The 14,572-nt window shown below is 32.2% G+C and overlaps 1 protein-coding gene across 3 annotated transcripts in view; it reads left to right on the forward strand.

Moving 5' to 3' along the window:
- Window positions 1–14,572, forward strand: part of LOC106716377 (synaptic vesicle glycoprotein 2B) — a 34,867-nt gene that overhangs the window by 10,361 nt on the left and 9,934 nt on the right. Inside the window, exon 1 of one of the 3 annotated variants that reach the window (XM_014509887.2) lies at window positions 1,442–1,590. The exons of 1 other annotated variant lie outside the window; for it this stretch is intronic. The gene's annotated coding sequence lies outside the window, so the exon portion shown is untranslated. Of the gene's footprint in view, window positions 1–1,441; window positions 1,591–7,963; window positions 8,093–14,572 lie in introns of those variants that run through there. One more of the 3 variants, XM_014509888.2, reaches the window with a different exon arrangement.

Here is a 14,572-nt window from a genome sequence, read left to right on the forward strand (position 1 = left end):
AAATAAAGTGTGTAATTATATAGAAAGTTTAAAATTAAGTCAAGATATGTATTTGAAGATGTCTTTGTTAACTAAGCCTTGTGACGCAAATAATTATTTATTTAATGGCTACTAAAAAAATAGTGTTTTTATATAATTTAGTGCGTAGTTGTTTTCTATGTTAGCTATTACCACGTGTTCGCACTCGAATTCGTTCCAGGTTCGATATTTATGTACCTGTCACAGACCATGTTCATATGTTGTGATGGTTTTTATTTAAAAAGTACATCTATTATCCATTCTGATATTTGATTCAAAAATTAGAGTTCACATATGATGTATTTTATTATGACCAAGTATATTGTATAAGACCGTCGGTGGCTCCAGTGTTAAGCACTTGACTTGCAATCTGCAGGTCCTGGGTTCGAATCCCGCCATGTACCAATGTGTTTTTCGATTCTCGATTTACATATGCACATTTAACCAAATGTGCAGATGTAAATCTTCGGCGGATGACGTTCTTACGATGAAGGAAAACATCGTGATGCAACCTGCACATATCTGAGAAGAAATTCAATGATATGTGTGAAAGCAACCAATCCGCACTTGGCCAGCGTGGTTGACTATGGGGTACCCTTAACTTGGGGTAGACTCCGAGCCTCTGTGGGGACGTATCACTATACAGCACACTAGCTGATGAGCATGAGCGTATTGTATATAATTATGCTATCCATATTAATATTTTAGACACTTCTGGCAAATTAATTGATTGGGAAGAAACATTTACTCTATCAGTATTTGTCAGTGGCAAAAAAGTACTCTTGAAAACTTATACACAGCTGTTTCTTATCATTCGCAGTACAGAAGCAACGTATCAGAAGCTAGATATTATACAAGTATTACAACAGTTAATTCAGCGTCATCAACTTAGATCTAAACAAACAACGTTCTAACAAAGTAAAATCGACGTAACCTTATCACAAAACATTGTACTACTCAAACAAGCATATAAATAATCTTGTCCTCTTGATAAATCAAGTCGTAAATACAATAATCCAGAAACAAATAAAGAAATAAAAAATGCCATTAAATAGAGCTAAGATAAATAAAGTAAATGTTATTGATAGTTATATAAATTTAACGATTACGTGAACTTAACATATTAAAACTACATTTAAAATCGATACTTCTTATTACCAGTATACTTATTGACTAATAGTTTCAAACCCAATACCTTGTATTTTGCGGTCGCAATAATTGATGATCTTACACTTCTTGCACTATTACATTTAAAACAGCAAGTGTCGCCGCGGGCACAAGTTATACTTTCCCCGGAAAAGCATTCAAATGTCGGCATTTCATCAAATCCATGATCAAATAGTATTTATATGTTCGCAGTATTTGCGGCCGGATCTGGCGTGTTGACTCTCGTGGAGCCTCGCGATATATAGGATGTTGCGGAGCGGCCGCCCGCACTCCTTGAGTGTTTGTCCCAGAGACGCCACCTAGTGTTAAGTTCACCTCATCACCAGCCGCTGGTTCATAGCCACACTAGTGGCAGAACTATCTCACCGCACCGTAATCATCAGGAGAGGCACATCAGGCCGTCATGTGAGTTTCTTAATATATTCTCCAACGCATCATCAAATCTTTTCGCGAAAATTTGAAAGGAAGATTTTTAGATGTTAATTTCCGCTTCGTTTACCTAAAGCAAACAAGTGACATACCCACACTTACGTAATGCGTAGGATGAACTGTAGAATGAACATTTCGCTTTTCAGTTGTTGGGCAGGGCAGCGTCGAATCTGTCCCCCATCCCCACTTACAATGTGACGATGATAATTGAACGATCACGTCCACGTCTCGTTAGACCTCCACGGATATCGATTAGCACCGCCTCGGTCTTCGGCTACTGACTTGAATTCAAACGATTTGATATACGACTTCGAAAATATTCCACTCCTTGCTTTCGGCTTTAAGATCTTACTAGAATAGTTAAACAATACTAGGCACACAATGTATTTTTACGCAATATTAAATTTTTTCGTGTGATCATTTATTATTGAACATTCTTTCGACATAGATTTATTTGAGTAATGACGGTAATCTGTTCCCTGAAATTATCATTTGTCGTTACAATGTCACGTTACATGGTCTATTAATAATTGAAGACAGTTTTAATAATCTCCCTTAACCTTTTGTATTATTTTCCGTATTTTGCCATTGTTATTTTGCTTTAAACAAAAGATAAAAATTTGTAATGTATATTATTCCATTAAATTTAATAAATTATTTCGTTTCATAAAAAAATTTACGCATAGAAGTAATACCGGGCACACCAATTTTCAAACGTAATTTTAATTTTAAAGAATTGTAAGACTATATATTTGCACATAGTTTATTATGTAGACATAAAAAGGTTTAAGTAACACCCATTTCAACATTATGAAAACAACCACTACGAAAATAGCGTATAACTGACAGTGGAATAACAAATGGAAGTTTCTATTTGCGAATTGATCTGTCGCCTAGGTTTGCTTGTTGAGGCGAAGTACCTTACCGCACTATCGCTGCCTAGCGCCTGACAGCTGATCAAGATTACATGATAATGTATGAACACTTTGGGTACAGAAAGCGACGTCATTTTAATTATTATAAGTTATCAATGCCGAAATCTACACCAAAATACTTACACCGTTCTTAATTAATTAATTATTATGTCTCACGAAAGTTTAAACAATTTAACCAAAACATATTGTCATGCCTGTCATACATGTCTATGTTGTTGAAAAAATTGCGATGAAAATGTGTTTTTTTATTTGTTTTTTGGCAGTGGAAACTCACGTTACATTATCTCAAAGCATACATTATGCTATGCAGTTTTCCATTTGTCTTACATCACTCGAAGTTTTGGTTCTTGTTTGGAAAATTGTCAAACAGTTGCTGCTTGACTGGCGGTATTCTATGATATCTATGTATGTATATTATACTAATATTATAAACGCGAATGTTTAGATGGATGGATGGATGTTTGAATAAATAGGGATTTTGATAAAATTTAGCACAGATGTAGAACATAGTCTGGAAGAACACATAGGCTATTTATGATGTTTTGTTTTTAAATCCGCGCGGATAGAGTCGCGTGCGACAGCTAGTAATGTTATAATTATGTATTAAAAAGTGTAATCTGCAATATTTCGATATAACTAGTACAAACATGTAGCCGTAGCCGATTAAAAAGCAATTTGTGAAATGGATCATTTTAAACTCATGACGAGAGTAATTTCGTGCAAAAGTTAATTGTTATTCAAACAATGAAATTATGTCGAATACAATTGGAATAAACATTTCAACTTAACTCCCTTTATAAATTCAACGATGTTTCATTGAAAGGATTGCATTCGTTACCATCGAATTAATATTACAAATGTGAATGTTTAGATGGATGTTTGTTTGAAGATATCTCCGGAACGACTCAACTGTTCATGATAAAACTTTATAGAATATAGTCTGGAAGAATACATAGGCAACTTTTTTTTGATTCCGCGCGGACGGCGTCGCGGTTGGCAACTAGTAATAATTTCGAATTCATAGTATGTAATAGGATTAATAAGTATTTATTATTGCAAATTAATAATTATCTGAATTAAATTAGCATACTTACTTACTATTATGTAGAGTAAGTCAATGACATGGATTTATTTAAATTTTTGCAAATAAAAGCCATGACTACGTAAAATTATAAAGTACAAGAGCAAAGGAAAATACTAACTTCTTTTACTAATAAGAAATTAAATGGAAATGATTCTATTGTCTCTGTACAATTGTTAGTAAGCTTATAGAGCGTACTACGTTTCCAACCAAAAATACTTAGCACGCAAATGTTATGTAGATTATGTCATCATCAATTGCCTCCATCTTATCATCGTCAATAGTGTCAAAATTAGTATGAGATTCTTGGTGTACGCCCGATATGGGGCGTTTTAAAATTGTCGATGTCGGTGTTCGCGCCCGAGGTGCGGGCAACCCTATAAGCGGGCGGAGCGGCGTGCGGGCGAAAAACGTCATTCAAATTCGCGACCCGGCCGATGCATACGCGCACCGAACAATTTGATTTTTGCAACTTTATAATTCGTAAATAAACCATTACAACCAAGCAACTGTGTTTGGCCTAAACAGTCGGTACGTTGTCGATTGTCACAAATATTAATGCTAGGATCACTGAAGGCGAAAAACGTGTTATGTTTGTTGACGTAAATTTAATTAACAATCATTTGAATAAACAACTCTGAAAGGTTTTGAGATTAAAAACGTAATTTTGAATTAATTTTCATAGTTCCTAGTTGTAGAAATGAATATGCTAATTGTTATTCAAGGACTAGGAGAACATAAGTTGTAGTAACAACGAAATAAACAGGTTTTATTTGATCACATTACATATCATTATAATTATTCAAATGTGTACGATAAATCTTAAAACAATACCTGTTATTTTATACAGTATGTTATACATTTATTTATTCAAATAACAGTATAAACTAATATTATTTTAATATTGCTTAACATATAGTTAATCATTAACGAGTATTAATATAATTAAGATATTAAGACTTCTTGTACGGTTACATACTTATACGTATTAGTTACTAAGCGTTTTCTTTGACTATTTGTATAATTTGTTTAAATGTCAATTAAAAAAAAACATAAGACATAAAAGTATGTTGAATTTCAAAAAGTATATTTTAATCTAATATATAAAATTCTCGTGTCGCGGTGTTTATGGTTAAACTCCTCCGAAACGGCTTGACCGATTCTCATGAAATTTTGTGTGCATATAGAGTAGGTCTGAGAATCGAATCTATTTTTCATACCGCTATTAAGTTTTTTTTTTAACTGCGCGCGGACAGAGTCACGGGCGACAGCTAGTATCTGTATAAGTAATATCAAAATACTTGTTTCGTATTCGACAATATTTATCATTATTATTTTGCATTTAAATTTCCGGTTTCTAGCGCCGGTGCGTCGGGTCATTTGAATTGTAGTTTTTAATTCGTTGTTTACATACATACATGTTTAATATCTCACGTGACTTGTATTAAGTTTTATGATTTTAAATCACGTTGATTGTGACGCGATCTTGATGTAGTACATAAATAAAAATTCTGTTTAATATGATTTTCTTACAGTAAAAATAGTATTAACAGTAAAATAGTTATTATAAACTGTGGGCCTATTTGTTTATTTAAGGATCATTAGTTTGAAAACTGACGCTTATGAATTATTGAATTAATTTTGTATGAGGATTAATATACTTTATGGACGGGTGTCATAGTGTCGTACCGTACGTGCGTAACAAACTATGAACTATCGAGCGTCGGTCTTGTAATAAAATTATTCGAAAAAATCAGTATTATAATTAAGGTATTTTTAGTTAAGATCATTTCGAGCGAATGGCGCGCTAAAATTACCAAAACCAAGTGTCAGATGGCTGTAGTGAGGGGATGTAAGCGTTATTTTTGTAGGTCTAGTGTTGCCATAACACCGGCACATTGTTGATTTACTCTCTAACAAAATTAAGTTAATTTCTTTCTTATTTGTAAAAAACTCAATTTTTGGCTAAATGTTTTATTTTTTAATTTTGATACAAATTTTGTCAATAACGATACTATGGCCACAAATATTCATGATAGACCCACTGATCATTTATGGGTACATTTTATTTAATTGATAAACCCACAGATAACTTTGTCAGTCTATACCAGTACAGTAATTGGTCTCAACTTTATATAGGTAATATTAAACAATAGAATTTCCTAACTGACTAACTGTCAAACTCAGGAGTCGTTAATTGGTCACTTAAAGTGACCCTTAGTGTTGATTTCTCATAGTATCACTCTCACTCTATTAAGTATCACTTACAAACTAATTGCGGCATTGAGCGTTTTTCTTAACTCTACGCTTAAACTCAACCATCATACAATAGTACCACACAGAACGACATCGCGGCAGTTAAACTTTAATCAATTTTGACATTAGCTTTTTACTTGTTGGTAGTGTATGAAACCAATGTAAGGTACCAATATCTATGTATGTAGTATATTGAGATCGTAGTAAAGAATGGTTATACAGAACCTTTTGCCTTGGGGAGACCGGTTCACAACGACGGCGCGACGGGACTTTGAGGTCAACACATTATTAAATCACATGCTACTTTTACACATTTAATGCGATATCGATTGTTATTCCTTTCTTATAACAACGTTGAATACCTTTCGTTAGTTATCTTAAGGCCTCTACACATCTTGAGTTGTAACTGCAACTCCTGCGTAGGGCAAACTGTGTACAGTTTCACTGAATTCATACTTATCCTACTCACGTACTATTTAACTGAACAGATTGTACAGTTAATATCGAAGGAGTGTAGCGGGCTTTAATTCATAAATTGTCATAAAAACCCTGTATCATTTAAAATATGGACAGAATAGAGCCTACTTTAAGACAAATGGGGTGAAAGTTCGTCACATTTAATCCCATAATGTAGTATGGGTACATACCTCACAAGGTTCATAATTTAAATGCTTCATTACAAAATAGTAGCTCAAGTATAAATTTTGAATTGTTTTTCTTTTAAAGTCACAAAATGTGTGTGTGTGGAGGAAGGCCGAAACAATATTAATATTAGCTCTAATCGACAGTTTATTAGTATTATATAGGTAGATTTACTATTTGTAGACAAAAATAAAACATTATTATGGCGCTCGTTTTTAATGTGTAAGCACATGAATTCATAGAAGAATAGAGAATGAAAGTTTGTATGTGAATATGTAAGGTTCATGTGAATTTTTTGTAAGTTTAATATGTTTTTTTGTAATATTTATGTTTTTTATATCTTAAAATACTACCCGAAGACGGTATTTCATGTGAACGAAGTTGAGGGTGAACTAGTTTAAAATAAAACAGCTCTGTCTACTGTTTAACATTTGAATTGAGATAGACAATTAGCACTCGATTAAACGTAACTAAAATACTAATTTATTACTAGAAGCAATACCGTCAAAATTTTTACTTTAATATGACACTGAAGAGGCGAGTAAACAATATTTTTTTTGTTATGTTGAAGCTTTTCTCTTAATCTATATTTGAAATGTTGGAATTATATCTTGAACAATCAAAGGAATGCGGTCTATGGTTTAAATCTGTCCCCTTTTAGATTCGATTAGGCAAGTCGCTTATCATCGTTTGTATATATCCTATATTAACACTAGTTTTAAGAATGACAAATATTTATTGTGATCGTCTATATTATACTTAGAAAGAAAAAAAAAATTGAAGGTTAAGATATCTGACAGTGAGAAAATAGTTCGATAAACAGTCACCTAGATACATTTTTATCTTCTTTTAATGCAATGTATTTAGTGCTTGATAATGAAAGATTAACAATGGCACTGTTATTTAACGATTAACAAATTCAATTATTCTTCGAATACATTAAACAATGATACTAAATTAGCAAGAGATACCAATTTGCTGAATATTCGAAATTATTTTTTTTAACTCTTCAGTTAAAACTATTAACACGTCTTAATTTATTCTTTGCGGAATTATCAAATCTAATTTATGTACTCATCTTCGTAGCTAGTTTTGAGTGTCGCGATTTCCGCACTATGCGAAACCGTTTTGCGGAACTAACTAAAAAAAACATATACTACAACCTTAAAACGAGATAATTACGAGAAACAATAACAAGGGCGGTGGGGCTGAGAGACATTGCTTCGGGTGGTGCATATCACGACGCGCGTTCTCGTCCGCCATAAAGTCGCGCGACACCCAACCATCGACACGTCTCACAACATACCGCCGACAGAATAAAAATAATATTAACTAAGCAAATTTTTTCATACACATTATTTTAAAACATCCTATGCGTACACACAGGACTAAAAGTTGCCTGCAATGTTACCTAACAGTGATATTTGACGCGAGTTCGTATTCGTTGTTAGTGATTTATAGAAATAAATCTGATTTAAAAACTTTATGATATTATGCTTTGTTTTTGTTGATTTGGCTGTGGTCGTGTAAACTAAAGTTTTGCAGCTGCAAACTTTACCAGCTGGTAAGCAAAATATATTATTATTTTAGTATAAAGGTCGAATCAAGATAATATTAACTTCGTTTTTTTACTAATAAGTGTCGTTTCGTCACTTTTTTGGATGACATAAAATATTATTTTAATGCATTTTTTTTAAATTTCATTAGTTATCGTAAACATATCTTACAGTAAAATAAGTAGGATTTTTTTATTTGTACAATAACTGTGTCATTTGTTCGAGTCAGGATTTAAAAATACAAACCGTTATATTTTGGTCATGTAGCGGTAAAAATAAGTATTCATTATATTAAAGTTATACTTCTTTACAGTTTTTACAGGAAGAACTTGTCTGTATATTTGAAAATAAATTGGGAGTACTCGAAAGTTTATGTAATACTAGCTTTTGTCCGCAACTCCGTACGTGCGGAATTAAAAAAAAATCTTAATTAGTATCCTATATGTTCTTCCAAATTATGTTCTACATCTTTGTTAAATTCAAGCGCTCCATTTAGCTTCTATCCATCTATCTAAACTTTTATATTTATAATTAGTAATATTAGTGAAATTTCTATTGAAATAAAACTTATACCTCGTCTACAAAAACTAACAATAGTTTGCTTTAGTTTAAATTGAGATTTAAATGTACATTTAAATAAGTATATATATAGAGCATATTATTATAACGTAATAATATATAGACGATAAACTATATGTTTATAAAATCAGATTGACAACTTGATTGTTAATGAATGGAATCACAATTTAGACTTAGATTTTATTCTAATAATATTCAAAGAAAATTTATACTTATAGAAAAACTAAAAAGTATTCTCGTAAACAAATAAACTGCAATTATCTTATCTTACTAATATTATAAATGCGAATGTTTAGATGGATGGATGGATGTTTGTTTGAAGGTATCTCCGGAGCGGCTGAACGGATCTTGATGAAATTTGACACAGTACAGAACATAATCTGGAAGAACACATAGGCTAGTTATTACGTTTTTTAATCCCGCGCGGACGGAGTCGCGAGCGACAGCTAGTTTATTCAAGCTACACTACACATACAGGGACAACTTACACTACAGTTCTTAATATAGACACGAATGATAGAATCCATAAGCGTTTAATTAATCAAATATGTTAATCAACGGCAAAATTGCATTTCAAACTGGAACTCCAGAATTTGGGACTTTATTTTGTTAATTATATAATTACAGCGATGATTTGGCATATGTAGAAACTAAGACCGTCGTCGATTTCATGAAATCAATACGTAGTAACAAGTAACTTATTTGTAGTCTACTAATCGTCTCGTATATCAAACCGGTAGTGTAGTATTATTAACTACTAGCTTTTGCCCGCGATTCCGTCCGTCATAAGTAGCCTATATGTTCTCCCAGACTATGTTCTACATCTGTACCAAATTTCATTAAGATCCGTTGAGCCATTCCGAAGGTACCTTCAAACAAACATCCATCCATCTTAACATTCGCATTTATAATATTTGTGAAAAGTAAAATATTAGTAAGATTTAATTTCTTTTTATAAATTATATTTAAGAATAATAAGAATACGGTGAAAAGAGAATGCTTTGAACTTGGTGTTCGTTCACTCACAAATGCAACACGATTATTATATATTTTTTTATTAGGATTCAACTGGTTTTTACCGAGTTTTAGTAATGTCACAAATACACGCAAAAATATTATTTATGTTTTAACTTTTTTATAACATACAAGTATAGATAAAATAAAATGGAGTTTGTAATTTCAATATTGTTATCATTTAAGTTCCTAGTTTTGTAAAATACTAGTGTAATACGGATTTCTTTTGTCCGTAAAGAATTTAAATTTTTTACAGTTAACGGGAAAATGTTGACGCGACGAAAAACACGCGAACACGAAAGTTTTAGCGAATTATTATTAGCAAATTATTTTGTGTGAATTTTTTATATTTCTTTGTTAAGAATTATATTTTTTTTATACATACATATAACAGATCTCAAAGTTGTATCTTAATGATTCAATATACAACAATTCGTTATACAGTGTTGTGCGACGCATCATTTTAAGAAATGCATTAAAAATAACTTTTTCTTTTAATACAAAAACTTAATTTATACGTCGACAGGTTTATCATTCAAGTCGCGAAACCAGTTTTATCAGTATAATGTATATGTATATTGATATATATATTTAGGTAAAAAGTAATTACTACAATAATAATTATCATAATCTTACAATACTAGTATAGTTAATAGCTAGTTTTCCTTTTTTATTTGAAAAGGTTACATTCGTTATTTAATGAAAATAAAGTTTTTGCCGTTAAATAGTATATGTAAATTTCAGAGACAATAAATTGTATTTCAAATGAAACTTTTCCATGTGCCAGCTCTATATTATCACGGCGCTTCGTATTGGTAACGATTCGAGTCCAAGCTTGGCTATTGTAACGAAGGTGTTCGGCTACACATTCGGTACAATGCCTTATGACCAAAACACTAGCCAAGTTAATTGGAAATTACTAGACCAGACAGCAAGTTTCTTTGCGAGCTGCAGTCATATCGGAAGGACAACTTGTCGCTCTGGCTTCTAACGCCCAAGCATTGACCACGTATTATTATTATTTAATTAATCATTGTCCGAATCAAGAAGCGACGTTGGAACCAAATTGGGCCCCCGTCTACCCCCTTAATTCCCCTCGCCTTTGAACGTGAACAAAAAACCGACACAAGGCAGGTTGACGTTGATTATTGTACGCAAAGTTCCGTTTATGTCCAAGATAAACACAATATCAATACAATCCATTGCTGTGTCGTACCAGGATGATGACTTGAAGCCAATACGGAAAATGTTAAGCGCCTGCATTAAGATAAATTAAGTTTTCCGAAAAATGAAGTTAGTAGGTACATACAATGCGGCTCGTAGTCTAAGTTTAAATAAATCTTATCATTTTAAGATTTGAATATTAAACCATTTGCTAGTACAATGAATTTTAAACAGTTAAGCTAGTTTTTTTCTTGTATATTATACAAACACCACGAAACTAATCTGGTAATTTTCCCACGAGCGTATTGTTAATTTTGAAATATTGTATAGTACGCATAGAGCATAGAGTATAGACTATTGTCGAGATGTTATGGTTGATTTAAAACTATATGATATAATACGCTACCTTCGAAGTTTCAACGTCAACTCGAGCGTTTTATTCGATACGGCTCTACAATAATCAACAATACAATTTAATTATGCATTGTACATTCATACCAGTGTAAAACATTAGTATTACAATCGGTTTTTAAATACTAATAATACAAAAAAGTGTAGGGAAGTTTATAATTATTCGTCTCTATTACTTTCAATTTGAATTCAACTATCATAGGTTTAGCAGACATCGCTTGCATGGTTCCAAAAGTTCTTCTCTTGTTTTCTGTAACTAGAAAATAAATTTAGGCAAAACTTAACAGAAATAAGTCACATCTTCAATTATTAAACGAGTTGTTGAATTTTTTTTAAGTTATTAACGCTATTATTTGGTGTATAAATTTTCACGTAATGATTCGATTATTTTGTAATCATTAAGGAAAAGCGGAGTAAGTCATGTTAAACGGAAATCCGTTATTTATCACTATATAGTCTTAAGATAAATTTAATGATATAAACAAGTTTGCAAAAACTCCTTGCTAAAATAACAGCTGATGTAAAGTTTACGAGTCAGTTCACTTTTGATTTAAAAGTTGTTTTAACAGTTTTATTTATTTATCTGTTGCCAGTGCAGGATACAAACATTTATTATTACTTCTCAGTCGTAATTCCATGCTAAAATTATACCATACGCTTGCTAATTTTAACAAACAGTTAATATTTTTCGAGCTATTTCTAAAATGATGTAATCCTTATAGGAAGAGGCATAAGTTTCAAGTTAACGAAGACAAATGAAGAATTACTTTATTAATCTTGGGTAGAGTTGTTCCAAAAAATAACACGTTGCTTTTTTATTTAAAAAGCAAAAAAAAAACAGTAAGTAGCAGTAACGTTTTTGGTTCTTCTAGTGCCTTGGGCGAGATTTTTACGACGCCCTCATTTAACCATGTCTTTGGTTAGTTAAACAATGTTTCTGTCTGACGCCGGCCCTATAAATACGAATGTGAGTGATAATTCTTCGGGAAAAAACATATTATATCCACCCCCTTTCGAGTTAAGAAAAAACTGCATGCGATAAAGTTAGCTTATAGAATACACTCACACTACGTTTGGTTATAGGTTATACTTACTACGATATAGGTTTAACTTGCAAACTAAGCGTACCAAAATTTTAAATTTGTTTTCATATCTTGCATACAACGTGAACTTATCGTATATGTTATAAAATCTTTCTATTATGTAAATACACTATGCTGTTTAACAGACATGTGTCATAAACGTAAGACTATGGAAAATATTTTCATTAGTAACGCGACAAAAAAAAGCTACTAACAACGGGCTGGGAATCATGGAAAATGATTTCTTAATATCATGCTAAAGGTATGCATTTAAGCGGGTGTTTCTCGTTGGGCCGAACGGCTTACTGATCAATCGGCCCAATGGGATACAGAATCTTAAAAATACGGCCCAGCAGTTTTAACTGAACAGTCGAGCTGTACAGCTCAAGTTACTTATTTAAGCAAAATTGAGAAGAGAAACTGAGCAGTGACAGTGTTCATTTAAATGAACAGTCCGATTGTTCAGTTTAAACTGTGCAGTTGTATCTGAAGGTGTGTAGGCAGCTTTACGTAGACGACAGATTTCTTGTTATAATTTCCATACTTTATAGAATTTATTGTTACTGTGATTTAGTACTGCCAAATCACTCGTACGTAATTGGGGTGTTTCCCGTTGGACCGATCCATTGGCCACATTAATTTTTTTTATAAAAAATGTTGCCTTTAATCTTGTTTTGATATAAAAAGGATTTTAAATAGATTTTCGTGAGCATTGTTATTGCTTAAATACTCGTTTTACACGAATTTTAATTATAAGTAGATTATCGGGAAACATTTGCATGAGAAGAGCTATTAAATTTTTTTTCACGGTCACGTTTTCTGTGTGCGGCACGCGACGAAGCGTGGTGAATAGTAGAGGCGTGGTTTTTAACTAAATTATTTTGTTTATATTAACGATTTAACAGATAAGTTGTTGGTTATAGACTAATCAACTTGTATAGAAATACAAGTTATGAATAATTTTTTTTAATATTAATTAAAGTTATTTAAATTTTTTGTTCAAAGGTTTATTTCATTGCCTTGAGTTTTCACAACCGCAAGACATGTTCAAATACAATATTATATTTAAAAAATAGTCAAAAATAATCTGACGGACAGATGTAACTATATTCGTCGGAGGGATTTATTGCAACTGTAACTTATGCTTAGTTTCAATTCAGATAAATCAAAAGTTGTTGCAAGTGTTGTCGTTTGTATAATCAATTGCCTTTTCCAAATGTAAACGCTCTCGTATGCGTTACCGTTGGAGATAACGACGTTTCAAATTAGTTCAACGACTCAAAACCAACTACACGGTGTCGTGAATCATTAACTCCGAGGATAATTTTAATAAGGATGATACGGCGGTGCCGGTTGGTAAGGACTGCTATGCTCTCGGATAAAACGCACAAACAAACAAAGTTTTACATGTAAATTAATAACGGTGCATCTTCACTGCCATAAAACTGTATTAAAACAATATTTCCTTACATTCAATTTTCATTAAAATAATAAAATAGAAATCTTTTTAAAACTAAGCTTTTACTATTTTCTTGTTAATTAAAATAAATGTAAAAAAGTCAAGCTCGATGAGATTTTGTCGTTTCATTGCGAAGTTTCTATGGCCACCTTCCAGCTCCATCATCAAATCAGCATCAAGCCATCATAGTATTTCATTGTGACGCGATTTACATATGTATGCAAAATTTCAGCTCAATCAGTAACCAGGGACTATATCAAATTTAATTTGCGAAATTTGATGACAAACATCGGGGCAGGTGAAATTAGTAAAAAGCTTGTAAAAACAGAAATAGAAAGGTACAATTTCGCAATAATGTGTAGCTAATATTCTAGGCTTACATCTTGTTACATTGTAGTAAAAATAAATTTTTTGAAGGAACACAAATGTTTTAAACTGTACCTATTGACAAATAATAATTTCGCTTTATATTTTTGAATATAACAGCATGTTAGCATAAACATGATGTCTTAAAAAATTCTTAAAAGCATATTTGTGAAAATTGTTTCTATTTTACATTTATATCTAGTGACTCTTACGGAGTAGCAAGTTATGATTGTTAAGTTACACCGCTTAAAGTATTAACGAGTTAAAACATTGATTCGATAATAAACGCGTCCGTGTACGCTCAATAGGGATGCGCTTTGTCTCTATATACGTGTCGAAACTGGATGAGGGCGGCCGAAGCGAGCGTGGTGAACGTCGCCACGGGGGCACTTCGAGCCCATTGTTATTTGCTT

This window comes from Papilio machaon, chromosome 20, assembly GCF_912999745.1.
Source record: "Papilio machaon chromosome 20, ilPapMach1.1, whole genome shotgun sequence".
NCBI classification, from domain to species: domain Eukaryota; kingdom Metazoa; phylum Arthropoda; class Insecta; order Lepidoptera; family Papilionidae; genus Papilio; species Papilio machaon.